Source organism: Lactuca serriola, chromosome 9 (assembly GCF_051521515.1).
Source record: "Lactuca serriola cultivar US96UC23 chromosome 9, Lser_US96UC23_V15, whole genome shotgun sequence".
Classification (NCBI taxonomy): Eukaryota; Viridiplantae; Streptophyta; class Magnoliopsida; order Asterales; family Asteraceae; genus Lactuca; species Lactuca serriola.
Window position 1 is genome coordinate 86,632,960 of NC_136416.1, and position 15,853 is coordinate 86,648,812.

Here is a 15,853-nt window from a genome sequence, read left to right on the forward strand (position 1 = left end):
GTACGTTCCCCAGGTGGAGAGGGAGCATTTGGCCGAGGAGTTTCTGACCCTCAAGCATGGTACTGAGTCTGTTACAGTGATTACGAGGATGTTCCATGAGCGGGCGATGTTCTGCCCAGAGCACATGTCCTCCGAGCAGGCATGTATGAGCCGATATCTGAGCATTTTGAGGAGGGATATACGAGAGTTCGTGGCGAACTCAACGTACCGGACATTTACTGAGCTTCAGGAAAATGCCCAGAAGAGGGAGATAGAGCTGGAGACCCAGGCTAGGGAGGAGGCTGAGTCTCAGGGGAGAGATCGGTGACAGCCGCAGTCTCAACCGGCAGCTAAGCGGGCCAAGCCCGCTGATTCGAGATCTAGGAGTCAGAGGGGCCGCACTTGTGACAAGTACGACAAGAGCCACGATGGGGTGTGCAGAGCGGGGTCTTGCTACAAATGTGGCAAGGAGGGGCATATGGCCAAGGATTGCCCGAGGGGGTTTGCAGTATGCTTTCACTGCAACCAGACCGGACACAGTTGCGAGGGACAGCTCAGGGATCCGCCCCTGCTGCAGTGAGAGCTACAGACAGTCGACCAGTGAAGGCCGAGGCACCAAAGGCATGAGGGAGAGCCTTCCAATTGACCGAGGAGGAGGCCCGCGCAGCGCCCGATGTCGTGGCTGGTATGTATTCTTTCATATATTTATTTTGATGTTTAAGATATTGTTTTTATATTATGTTATGCGTATGTACTTTTCTTGTGAGTTCTGTACCTCCCTTGGTGTTATTTGACTCGGGTGCGAGTCGGTCTTTTGTATCTTTGGCTTTTAGTCAGCACATCAGTATTGGCCGAGAGCCGTTAAGTCAACCTCTGAGAGTTTCCATAGCTGACGAGAGGCGGTGTATGCCACCGAGGTGATCTGAGGGTGTGTACTTGAGATTTTCGGCGTTGAGTTTCCGATTGATTTAGTTCCTATTGCGATGCGAGATGTCTGTGTCATCGTAGGAATGGACTGATTGAGCAAATTTGGAGCGGTTATCGACTGTGAGCGACAACTGGTGACCATACGAGACCCTAGTGGGGGAGTTCTTACGGTGTACGGAGAGGGTACACGTTTTGGGTCAGCATTTTGTTCGGCCGCTAGAGCGAGACAGAGTCTACAGCAGGGCTGTAGTGGGTTTGTGGCATATGTGATGGATGTGAGGGTTGATTCAGGGAGGCTGAGGTCAGTTGATGAGGTTCCGATAGTACGAGAGTTCCCGGATGTTTTCCCGGAGGATTTGTCGGGCGTGCCTCCTGAGAGGTAAGTGGAGTTTTGTATCGAGTTGGTACCGGGGGCAACACCTATCGCCAAGGCGCCCTATCGCCTTGCACCTCCAAAGATGCAACAGTTATCCTCGCAGCTTCAGGAGCTGCTGGGGAAGGGGTTTTTCCGGCTGAGCAGTTCGCCGTGGGGAGTGCCTATCCTCTTTGTCATTAAAAAGGATGGTTCAAACCGGATGTGCATTGATTACTGGGAGTTGAACAAGTTGACGGTCAAGAACCGTTACCCGTTGCCGAGGATCGATGATTTGTTCGCTCAGTTGCAAGGAGCATCTTGGTTCTCCAAGATCGATTTGAGGTTTGGATATCATCAGGTGAGGGTGCGAGATGAGGATATCCAGAAGACAGCGTTCAGGACTCGTTACGGGCATTACGAGTTCGTGGTGATGCCTTTCGGGTTCACCAATGCACCGACAGTGTTCATGGATCTCATGAACAGACTCTACATGCCGATGTTGGACCACTCGGTGATCGTGTTCTTCCACGATATATTGGTGTATTCGAAATCCAGAGAGCAGCATGAGGAGCATTTTCAGGAGATCCTTGGAGTTTTGAGAATGGAGAGGCTTTACGCCAAATTCTCCAAGTGTGATTTCTGGTTACGAGAGGTCCAGTTCCTTGGGCACCTCGTTAACCAGAATGGGATATTGGTTGATCCGGCCAAGATTGGGGCAGTGATGAGTTGGGAGGTGTCGAGATCCCCCACCGAGATCAGGGGTTTCATAGGGTTGGCTGTCTATTATAGGAGATTCATCAGGGATTTCTCCAAGATCGTTGTGCCACTCACCAGATTGACCCGGAAGAGTGTTGCTTTTTCATGGGGCCTAGAGCAGCAGACCTCCTTCGAGACACTTCGCCAGAGACTGTGTGAAGCCCCCGTGTTAGCCCTTCCGGAGGGGATGGAGGACTTTGTGGTATATTGTGACGCGTCGATATCGGGGCTGCGAGCGGTGCTAATGTAGAGAGGGCATGTGATAGCATACGCATCGAGACAGCTGAAGTCTCATGAGATATGGTATCCCACCCATGATCTGGAGTTGGGGCAGTGGTGTTCGCCCTCAAGATCTGACATCACTATCTGTATGGGGTTCGGTGTACCATATACACGGACCACAAGAGCTTGAAGTATTTAATGGATCAGCCCAACCTGAGCATGCGCCTGAGGAGTTGGTTGGATGTGGTGAAGGATTACGATTGTGGGATCCTGTACCACCTGGGCAAGGCTAACGTTGTTGCCGATACCTTAAGTCGTAGGGCGGAGGGCGCGAACGATTCAGACGCTCGAGGAAATGCTCCGGGCATGTGTACTGGACTTTGGAGGGAGTTAGGACACATATTTTCCTTTGGCTGAGTTTTCTTATAACAACAACCATCATTCGAGCATCGGTATGCCACCCTTTGAGCTGTTGTATGGGAGGAGGTGTCAGACTCCCATTTGCTGGGGTGAGGTCGGACAGCGTGTGATGGGTAGTATAGAGATAGTACTTCAGACGGCTGAGCAGATACAACAGTTCAGACAGAGGTTACTGACAGCTCAGAGTCGTCAGAAGAGCTACGCAGACAGGATTCACTTGGAGCTCGAGTTCCAAGTTTGTGACTTCGTACTCCTGAAGGTATCTCCTTGGAAAGGAGTGATCCGATTCAGGAAGAGCGGCAAGTTGGGGCCCCGGTATATTGGTCCTTTCAGGGTGACCGCCAGGGTGGCCAAGGTAGCATACCGTTTGGAGCTACCTGCAGAGTTGAGTCTGATTCATGATACCTTCCACGTGTCTCAGTTGAGGAAGTGTATCGCCTATGAGTCGATAGTGGTTCCATTAGAGGACATTTAGGTGGATGCGAGCCTGAACTATGTTCAGAGGCCGATCGTGATTCGGGATAGAAGGATCAAGGTTTTGAGAAACAAGGCGGTGCCACTGGTTCAGGTCCAGTGGCGACATCGGAAGGGTTCTGAGTTGACCTGGGAGCCGGAGTTAGAGATGTGTGAGCAGTATCCAGAGTTATTTGTGGAAAGTGAAGTTTTGAGAATTTAACGGATGTCGAATGAAGAAGTTATGAGAATTTAACGGACCAATCCTGTCCCGGCCATACGCGAAAGTAACGACTTTTTAAAGTTGAAGCACGTCAAAAACGGAGCTTGTACGCGAAAGTTACGAATTTTTAAAGTTGAAGCACGAAATTGCGAGACATGGTGAAGAATCAATGACGTGGCAGTGATCAAGACCGTCCATCGCAGATCAGAGGTCGCCTCGGATTCGGACACGTCGTTCCTCGCCTACGCCCCGCGTCCGAAGTCGGTATGCCCAGCGTACCTTCGCTCATTGTCATCTGATGCACGTGCGAGACAGCTGGACCAAGGCTGGCAGTCTTATCCGGAGTTACGCCCAGCGTAACCGAAGGCTACGCCGAGCGTAGTCCGAAGCCAGCAGCCTATAAATAGCTGCGAATTCTCTCGGATTTTCACACCAAATATCCTTCTCTCTCTAGCCTATTTTAACCCCCTAAACCCTAGGAAAAATCCCTTAGCTCCTGAGGGAAACCCCGAGGCTCCCGGAGTCCCGAGAAAAAGGGTCTTTTGGTTTCCAAACGCTGCTCTGAGCAAAGCCCGGTTTTCTTTAAAATCTGCTGTTTTATCGAAGGAAAATTGTTTTGAGAGTATCGAAGCGTTGTCCGAGTGCTGAGTCACCAACTTTCAAGTGAGTGCATGGTCCCTTTCATCTTACACATAGATATGAAGTATTTTACATAAATTACGTGCTATGTGTGCATATTATCTGAATACTTGTTGTCTATGCTGGATAAATGATTTCATACATGTTTTAAATTATTTAAACTGTATACGTATTTTATATCTACAAAATGTGTTGGGCAAAACATGGGTAGATGAAATAGTTTTTGTGTGACAAAAAATAAAATGAGAAGGAGGTGATATAGACCATGAGGTGAGGGTGAAGGTGAACCATGAGAGAAGCCTTTTACCCAAGTGATGGCCCCGTCATCCAGCAGAGTATGGACGACAACCATGGAGTATTCTAGACAGTCCAGTGGACACTAGCAGGCTCGCAACCTGTAGGTGTTTTGAACTGTGTATTCACCAGGTGTACTCTAAAAACCCATTGATATGTATTGCGAGTGGACTCTCAAAAACGATACTGTCAATAAAACCATGACAGATGTGCCTAAAGGACTCTACCGGTAGAAGCACCTAATAGAGAACCTCATAACCCCGGCAGATGCGCCCTATAGAGAATGTCACAATTTTGGCAGCTGCACCTAAGTGACAGAACTAGCAGTTGTGCTTGACAAATGTGTCATTTACAACGATGGAATTCGTACCTATTCCTTAGGATACTCCTTAAGAATGAATGAACAAGAAATAGCTGATTCTTAGGGTAGATCATTAAGAATAAAGAAGATAATTGGGATGGGTAATTAGGTTAACTGTTTGATGATTAAACATAATAATTATATTATTATGGGTTGAAAACCCTATGTACTCACCAGGTTTCCCGACCTGACCTACTCAGTTTATTTATATCACAGGTGTCGATATGAAGTGACATTACACTGAGAGATTAAAAAGATGTAGATCACTAGTGTAAATAAATGTAAGTTCCGTTTATGCTTATGTTCCTGTATTAACGATGACATCCCAAACGTTTTAAAATGAGTAAAATACATTTCTTCGAAAATGTTTTGATAACGTATTTATCGTATTTTTCTGGAAACAAATTCATCAACATTTTTATGAAAAGAAGTACTCTGATTTTTGTAAAGCATAAACAAAATTGGTCTTTTCTGGCCATAAAAATGGGATGTCACAGTTGGTGTCAGAGCATTAGTTTAAGCGAACTAGGAATATGGATTTATTTCTAGACTTAAACTTAGAATGCTAAGCAATGATTGTGAGGAGTGTGTCTAACAGATATAGGTAATACACCTTAATAGACACGAGCACTAGTTTATTTTAGGAGATGCCTAACATGCTTTTATATGCTAAATGATTTATGATATGCATTATATGATCGGATCTATGGTCTATTGCCGAACGGATCTGGAAACTTTATGTGTTCAGGTTTCTAAACGTTTACTTACGGTATTAGAACTGGCATGTAACTTTTCGGAGTAATAGGGAGATTTATACGTCTATCATAAATAAAACTTTCCTATCTAAAATTCTCGCCTCGGTACACCAAACATCTGATTTGGTGCATAGATCAACATGGTGAGCACTAGAAGCGGATTTGGAAGTGGTAACCCGCAGCCCGAACCACCAGTGATTGAGCATGTGCTAGAGGTAGCAGCTGTACCTGGGCCAATCACGATGACCGGTGTATAAGCAATGGTGCGGATAATGCTAGATCAACAGATGGAAGAAACAAGGCGTTTACTTCAACAAAGTAAGGACGAACTTATTGTGCCAGTATGCCAGACACCCACTCTTGAGGCGACCATCTAGGTTGCTAAGTCTGTTGATGAAGTGATCAATGGTAGTTTCGCCAGCAAGGTTGATGTTGGCAAGAAGAGGAAATTTGAGGGGTCTTCAAGGTCTGACAAGAACAACATATCCTCGACATCTGGAGGAGTAGGTGAAGCAAAATGGTGTGACAAGTATGGAAGGAAACACAACGATAGATGCCCTAAGGAAGTAACCTGCTACAAATGCGGGAAAACTGGCCACTATACCCACGAATGCCCAACCGAGGAAGAAGTTTGCTTTAAGTGTAGTAAAGAGGGACACTTCAAGCAAGAATGTCCAATGAGAGCTATAAAGCCAAGTGTACCGCCGAAGCACCATGGGAGGTACTATGAAAAAAATAGCTTTTTTTTGAAGTGTGGAAAGCATGGGTATTATGCCAATGAGTGTACATTCAACACCAAGGTGTGTTACGAATGTATTGAGGAAGTGCACCTCAAGCAAGACTGCCCAAAAAAAGGAGTTACAAAGCCAAAGGCACCAATGAAGACTATGAGAGATGCTACGAAGAAGTGACTTGTTTTAAGTGTAGGAAGAACGAGCATTTCGCCAATGACTGTACATCCAGCAAGAGGTTCTGTTACGGATGCAGGAACAAGGGACATATATCAAAGGATTTCCGAAAGAAAAATGAAGCAACAAGAGCGAATGCACCTCCAAAGCCAAGAAGCATCCCTAACGAAGTAGCTGACAACGCAATGAAGAGTAAGGATTGATATCCGAAGGTCGAGTTATGAAGTAGCCATAGAATCATATGATGTAGCCTATTAGAGGCATAGTTTAGGGTAAACTTGAACACCTATGTAAACATTTCAAGGAATAATATAAAAACCTTCGTTTTGATATTTGATGTGTTAAGCTGTTATGTGATTTTCTTGTATGGTGACTTGGAAAACTGCGGGACAATACTTGGGACGAGTATGAGTAGGTATGAATAGTAGTAGAGGCCTATACTACCGCACAAGACTCACACTTGGATCAGGGAAAGTCACAAGGTTACCAAGAAGCTAGTAATTGATTTCATTTTATTCAAGTATGTCGTTACCATCGTTTCGGTAATGACTAAGAAAATTTTTGCTATCCCGACCCTAGTGGTCATATCACATTTAGTCCGACTACGATGAGTAGGTTACGTGGTTCAGAGAAACAAGTTCGATGTAGCGTCCGACTTAAGCCAAATGATTGAAATCAAAGCGATCAATAGAAGTATCACACTCGTTGTTAAATAAGTTGGTAGCTAGAAAGGCTACATGTTAAAATATGATTATTAGACCATGAAGGAAGGCATATTCCATTCCAGAATTTGACTCTAAGAGACCTAAGTCTAAGCAACATACAATGATAAGTCATTAGAATATGACACATCGATCCATAGTAGTAATAAAAGAACTTATCTCAAGTTCGTATCTAGTGAGGATCGAGATTGTGACTTAAAGGTCATAATTTGGAGTCTAGCCTGAGGTAGAGAGCAGGTGCACGATTGAGTACTGCATACAGTCAATGAGTCTAAGAGATAGACTTGAAGGAATATAGAAGTTATAATTATTATCTAGGATTAAGAGATGACGTATGGAGTCATTATACGAGCCCTGTTTCGTTGATGATTCCGAGACGTAATCATCCAAAGGGGGAGATAATTGTCACGCCCGTAGATCCGGGCTCGTCAATTTAGAAGCAATAGGGGTCGAAAACGACTTTTCAACAAAAGATTATTTATAATAAACAGTCTTAAAACAGTTGTAGAATATGTCACAAGGTTTCCGTATATATAAAGAACGCCGAAATCCGAGTTATAACGAAGAAGTTATGACCCGTCGAAGTTTCGCGACAAAATCGACACGGCACCGGGAAGCATAAATAGTGAATTTACGACAGAGTGAGATTTAGCCTTAGCGATCTAAACAAAAGTCGTAGAATATGTTAAATCGAGAGCTTCCATAAAAAGAACGCCCAAATCTGACTTCGTATGAAGAAGTTATGATTTTTCGAAGTTTCGGCTTAACAGTGTACAGCCCGAAATTCGAATAATAGACCGAGCGGTTTTAACCGACATAACCAAAACGAGAATCAAAGATCTCGATAAGATTAGCGTAACGAGAAAAAGATGGACGAAAACGGATGTCGTATGAAGAAGTTATGAGAATTTAACGGACCAATCTTGTCCCAGCCTTTTAATAATATAAATCTTAAAATAGAATCAAAATTAGCCGACGGAGTCTAAACGAAAGTTGTAGAGTCTGTTCCCACTGTCGTGTGGATATAAAGAACGTCAAAAACGGAGCTCGTACGCGAAAGTTAAGAATTTTTAAAGTTGAAGCACGAAATTGTGAGACCTTGATGAAGAATCGATGACGTGGCAGTGATCTAGACCGTGCATCTCAGATCAGAGGTCGCCTCGGATTTGGAAATGTCTCTCCTCCCCTATGCCCCGCGTTCGAAGTTGGTACGCTCAACTTACCTTCGCTCCTTGTCATCCGATGCACGTGTGAGACAGCTGGACCGAGGCTGGTAGTCTTATCCGGAGTTACGCCCAACGTAACCGAAGGCTATGCCCAGCATAGTCCGAAGCTAGCAGCCTATAAATAGCTGCGAATTCTCTCGGATTTTCACACCAAATCTCCTTCTCTCTATAAATTACTTTCTCTCTCTCTAGCCTATTTTAACCCCTAAACCCTAGGAAAAATCCCTTAGCTCCCGAGGGAAGCCCCGAGGCTCCTGGAGTCCCGAGAAAAAGGGTCTTTCGGTTTCAAAACGCTGCTCCGAGCAAAGCCCGGTTTTCTTTAAAATCCGCCGTTTTATCAAAGGAAAATTGTTTTGAGAGTATCGAAACGCTGTCCGAGTGCTGAGTCACCACCTTTCAAGTGAGTGCATGGTCCCTTTCATCTTACACATAGATATGAAGTATTTTACATAAATTACGTGCTATGTGTGCATATTATCTGAATACTTGTTGTCTATGCTGGATGAATGATTTCATACATGTTTTAAATTATTTAAACTGTGTACATATTTTATATCTACAAAATGTGTTGGGCAAAACATGGGTAGATGAAATAGTTTCTGTGTGACAAAAAATAAAATGAGAAAGAGGTGATATAGACCATGAGGTAAGGGTGAAGGTGAACCATGAGAGAAGCCTTTTACCCAAGTGATGGCCCCGTCATCCAGCAGAGTATGGACGACAACCACGGAGTATTCTAGACAGTCTAGTGGACACTAGCAGGCTCGCAACCTGTAGGTGTTTTGAACTGTGTATTCACCAGGTGTACTCTAAAAACCCATTGATATGTATTGTGAGTGGACTCTCGAAAACGATACTGTCAATAAAACCCTGATAGATGTGCCTAAAGGACTCTACCGGTAGAAGCACCTAATAGAGAACCTCATAAACACTTCTATTTATCCACCATATTGATTACTCATTATTATCATTTACTGTTTCAGAAAATCAACTTATTACTCAAATTACAACAATAGTTGTCCCATGCATAAAGCACGCACACTATGTTTCCTATGGTCCTTATTTTTTGAAATAGATCAATTGAAAAACCTTTTCAATGATGCTCATTCCATAATTCCCAATCCTTATCATTAGTGTAAGAACACAAGGTTCTTTGCTATTATTAGAATATGCTAGATTCTAACATCTTATGCAACGATCCTTTCGTAAAGTCATAGCACAAAAGTCACCAAGACTTGGCTAATGAAATTATGAAGTACTCTATCAGAAATTGTTACAAGACAATTCCATAGACATGAAGTCTCACATTCAAAGTACATTCATTTGAACATCCTTTCTGCATAAAAGTTTCTAATCTAGGCATAGACTCTCAATATCCAACTCTTAATATGGAAACATTTCCACATTTTCCATATGACAACTCATTCTTAATAGAATCTTATCTATTCATAATAATGTCGATATGGTCCATCCAATACCATACTTCCAACTACTCAGCGAACTTTGGATCGTCCTTTGATAGTTGTTTAATTATTTTAGTCAAAACCAATTCTAGGCCTTTTCCCCTCTTAATGCGCTAGACATTTGGAAAATTTTAGAATGGTCAAATATTATAGCATTTGCAATCAATCCTATACAGGAAGCGTATGGGACACGATGCATAATGTCTTACATAAAGATATGATACTTTACTAATCTTTTGTCATAATATTTTATGTGTCATGTTCTCACAATTCGAACTATGAAGAGGGATGTCGTAATCATAATCGAAATTTGAGAACACACAATGTATCCTTTGACTAAAAATATCAAAATTTCTAAATCTAAGCTTTAGATTTTTAAACGAAGTATAATATTCTCTCCCTTAATTATAGCAAAACAATTTTTCAACCCATGCAACCTTGCAAATTGAATCTTTGTTTTTCTATAATTAATATTGCTAACTTGCAATATTTGCCATAATAATCATACAAGCATAACACTTATGCTCCCACTATCATGATGATTATTATCATATAAGCATAACACTTATGCTCCAACTAGCTTTGACATGTATTCAGAAAACAAATGAACTTCCAGAAAACAATGCCTATTGAATTTCTGAAATTCATATTTCTAATACCAGATGCTTCGATAAGCCTTAATCTAAGTTTCTTAAACTTATACACCTTTGCCTTAGATAGCTCATATGTGTGTTTAAACAATTCAGAACTTATGTTACTAAGTTCCAAATGTTGAAAGTAATTGCCAAATTTCACAATTGAACTATGGAAAGGGATGTCGTAACCATAATCGACTTTGAGAATACAAATTTTACAATCACTATCTTCTTAAAATCTCTATTAGTGAAAGCATTTCCTCACATTCATTTTCATGAAGGGGGGAATCTTATGACACTTAGATTTTATGGTGTATGAGTTCCTATCCATGTGAATTTGCCAAAACCAAAGTTTGTGACAAATCCAAACTCATATGGACTGAACTTTCTTAATCTTGATTTCTTGCCTTATGGTAACATGAGTGCCCACCATGTCTTCCAAGTAATTTAGCAACTTATCCTTACATATCAATGTACTTTCCATTGATCAAGGTGCTTTGTCTTTATGCATTCAAATGAGAACTCATAGAATTCACATGCATAATTAACTCAATTGGAATGGCACAGAAACAAAATAATGTCAACACAATAGGTTGTAAACCTCAAGTCGTGTGCTAGTGATGATCGATAAGGTTTATTCTTGATTTGTTTTCGAAACCTTTTCAAAAACATTAAAACTCCCACTGACTCCTTGACATATTAGATTCTCTTATCAAGAAACATTTCTTGATAAACAAATATTCAAGAGTTAGTGTAGCTTTTATCAAGACAAAACACTTCACAAATTGGTCCTAGTTGGTCTTTGTCTTATCCAAGACAACACAACTTACCAATTTCAAATGTGCCAGAATAGAAAAACTTTTCCAAATTCCACATTTGTTGAGTGTTATAAACCTACTTAATACTTGTCACTCATTTTGCAATCTTGGAGTATGACTCTACGATTTGATATTGGAACGAAGTATGATTGACTTCTTGATTTAACCATTTCTACAATTCTCGATTCCTCTTCTTAGACATACAAATGCACAAAGAGCCACTTAGAGAATCAATTGAGATATGGTTCTTAATCATTAAGACTTATCATAAAACACAATAAAAGGTACTCTCCCTTCTTCTTATAACAGAGAAACTTTTATCTTTCTGCCTACTTGATTCTTCTTTATTCGTTTTGCTATTCATTGAAACTCTTTCAATCAACTCAGAATTACACTTAATCTTATAAGTATAATCATATTTACTAAACTTTTAGAAAATCATGACGGATATCTTATCTCTCTTTGTGGTGGACTTGATCAACGTACAACCTAGTGTAGTCGATCTACTAGTCCTTCACCTGACACTTTGTCAAAGAATTAGTCTAATTTCCAAATATGAAAGTTTTCATTCATCACGCAACCAAGTTGTATGATTCTAAGTTTCTGTCCAATTGAAACTTGGGTGATGAGAAACTCTCCCTATTTGTTAAATTCTTGACATCTTCACAAATAACATAATTAAGAATCAAATCCATTATTGCTATTAATTGAAACCTTCAAACATTAATTTTTCATATACGCCATTGCAAGGATAAATAAATAAGATAAAATCAAAATTTATTTTATGGCGGAAAAACTTGTCCTTACAATGCAATTCAACTGAAAAACTATGCTATTACATATTTCTTAGCAATCTACCCTAACTCATAAGTAGCAGCTCAAAAATCTGATCTTTGAATCCATGCGATTAAAATCCATTTCTTCATGATCAGATTCAGCAGCTTCTTCATTAAGCTTCCTTTCTTTTCTTCGATCCTGCAAAACATCAAAATGTAATCTTATCACATCATGTATTAAGAATCTAGAATAGGAACTTAAAAGAGTTAGTGAATGGATTTTACCTGAAGCAGAGCCATACGTCTTGACTCTCCCATCTCTTAGATCTCTCAGGTAGTTAGGGCAGCTTCGTCTCCAATGCCCTTTCTCTAGGCAATAAAAGCAAATGGACTCCTTTGGCACAACACATCGGACAATCACAGACTTGGCTCTTTATGGACTTCCAATGATTCCAGTGTCCCTTGAAGTTTGGGAGTTTGATTTACCAGACAAATTTGCTTGACCAGCACGCCAAATCATTGTTGATTCAGCTGCTATAAGCAAATAGGTGAGATCAATGAGGGTCACGTCGTGATCCATCATATAGTACTTTCTAACGAACTCACTATATGATTCAGGAAGTAACTGAAGAACCTAGTCAATAGCCAACTCACTTGAAATCTCGACACCCAACATGCTTAACCTATCACACAACAGCCAACTCACTTGAAATCTCGACACCTAACATGCTTAACCTATCAATGTGTGACTTCATCTCTAAGACGTGTGTACACACAGGTTTCCTATCTTCGTGTTTACTTGCCAAAAGGACTTGAGTGAGCTTGAACTTTTCAAGCCTTTGAACTTGTGGGTCAGGGAGAACAGTTGGAGGAGGTGGAGGAAGTGAAGCATGACTCTCACTTCCTTGATCTTATCTTAGAATGTCATCTTCATTTGAAAAGCTTGTTCCAAAGGATTTAGAAAGACCATTGTAAGATTCAGACATCTACAAAACGGGAGAAAATTCAAGTTAAGTTGATTGAGTCCTTAATAAAACACCCAAATGAGTTATTAAGGCTAGGATCCAACACAATATTCTACAACCTAGAAGAGGGATGCCGTAATCTAGTTGCAGAATATTTTATGGTAGGTAAATGACGATTTACCAATTTCCACCATGAAAAACGAAAAGAAAGATTAAGTTTTAAATGAAATGAAACTCTTAGATCTTTTGAGATTCATTGAACTTTTGAATGGCATGTTTAATCTCGGTTATGCCCTACCATTTGTGACTGGGATGCCGAGGATCACAAACAAGGTGTGAATAACCATACGAATCACGTGGTGCACCCAATGCTACTATCACCTAATCAATGTGCCGGTTAGCCACACACACTCCATTGATCTATGATAAACATCGAGCCACCCTTCGCCACCAATGTCATCCCCAAATTAGTGTGTCGGTTAACCACACACGCTCCACTAACGTTTGACAAGGGTACGAAGTGTAATTCCATGGGTTAGCATACAATTTCACATTTTGCCTAAAGTAACTATGATTTGGGAATTTGTATAAGCATTTAGTTACTTTGTACTTCATTATACTTATAATGGAAGGTTTCTGTCCTATCCTACCCGTTCGGCTAACGACCCTCCACTAGTCAAGAGTGCGGTAGGTAAGAGTGGATACCCATTCAATCGCCATTTTATAGGCAATTTCCTTAAACACCCCATATAGACCAGCTTCGTGAATGAGGCCTACTAACGGTAAGACTGACTGTTTACTCATACATACATATATATATATATATATATATATATATATATATATATATATATATATATATAATATTAGACTTTTAATGTTATATATAGTATAGGGTATATTTTACACTTTTAAAATACTAGGTGGTTTAACTTAGTAAATTATAGTTTTAATTTAATTAAATGTAAACCAAAACTTTATGGGTTTATTAAATCACTTTTAATTATACACTTTAATTAATTAATAAAACCATAAGGGTGTGATTTGAACTTTTCAAATTACTAGGGTTTTAGAATTTAACATTTCAAAATTAAACTTTTAATCAACTTTTAAAATCCAAAACTTCAGGACAAGTTTTGAAACATTTCAAAACATTAGGGATCAAATAACAAATAACATAAATTAAACAATTAATTTGGAGATTATCTATATATGACCTAGTCTCATTTTATTCATAAGATAATTACCAAATAATTTAAATAATCCATATTTATCATATAAGGAAACTATTATTCGAAAGATTTGAAATTATCTTCTTGTTTTATGAAGGATAATCATCCAAATATAATAAAAATCGAATTTAATCTTCAAAATACGTTTTTGGTATTAATCCTTCAGCAAAACAGCAAGAAATCTCGATATCCCCTCTGTCTGACCCCTGGACTCGCCGAGTCATGGACTGGACTCGCCGAGTTCATCCACTGACTCGCCGAGTCAGGTCAGTTAGAGGCCAAAAAATCGTTTTTAGTAAATAATTCAACATAGCATCACATAAAACAAAAAACCAATCAAGGCTCTGATACCACTGATGGCTTTTAGGCATAAGAACAATCCTATGTGCTCATACAAACCCTAATGCTTGGATCTATGTTTCTCTATTGTACATGCAATGAATCCAAGACTAATAAACCCTAGATCTAACATATAATAAACTGAATCAGGGTTTAGAGAATTACCTTTGATTGTTATATAGCAATAACAATCAATTCCTTGCTTGGAATGGCTTCAAAAGCTTAGTGCCTCAAGTGTTGCACATCTAATGGAGTCACAAACACCACTAAGCAACTTGGATGAAGAGGGAAGAGAGAAGGCTGCCCAAAAATGGCTAGAAACCCTAGAGGAAGACTTCTCTTCGTTTTTGGGGCATAGGGGCCCTTTATATACATGTAGGCTATTAGGGTTTACAACTAGAAAACCCTAATCTGGTTGCTTAAGCCCTAAGCAGCCCATGAACTCCTTTAACATACCCCTTGGACGATTTCTAATGGGCTTCCCATAGAATTCGTCTAACCTATATTTTATTAGGTGATCCATAGCCCAATTATAATTATTTTATAATTACAAATCCAGTCCCCTAAGTTTAATTAATCTCTTTTAGCCACAAAATTAATTATCAATTAATTCTTGACTAATATTAATTAAACAATATGATTTCTCCTTGAATATATTATTCTCATAATATATTAATAAATCATATTTAAACCTTTCTCTCCTTAATTCATCCTACATATTGCTATGGTAAAGGCAACCTAAAAGGACCGTGCTCAAAATCGGGTCAAGTACATACAAAAATAGTTATGGACTTAAACACTAATCCAATAGTAACACCCTCTTCGGAAAAACAATCATTTATGGATCCAGAAGTCAAGGCTAGGGGGCATTTTGGTCATATATGGGTTTTCAGTTTTATTCAAGAAGGCTTCGGGTTGGGGTGTGTTGTCAGAAGCGTAGGGCTTCTCACCACCTTTCTGTGGATATAAAGTTCATCGGAAACGGATCTAGAATGAAGTAGTTATGACACTTTGAAGATATTTGAAATAATGGCCCCTATGGAGAGAAGTTCGCATGGAAGGCCATGCATGCATTTTTGGAACAAGCGTGCGTACACCTAGCGTAAGCTGGGTTATACCCAACGTAGTGGAGCAAATGATCGCGGGTGTGGAGAGGCGTACACCCAACGTACGAGAGGTACGCCCAGTGTACGCTCAGAGCCTCAAAACCCTATTTTTAGGGAGTGCCACAATATAAAGAGCATAACGGCTCCAACCCTAGCCCCCTTATCAGCCTCCCCAACTCTAGAGAAACCCTGCAACACCCCATCCCTTCATTTTTTGAGATCTTGACCTTGGGAAGCTTAGTTTGGTGGTTTAAAGCTTGGAAGAGAAAAGAAGAAGAG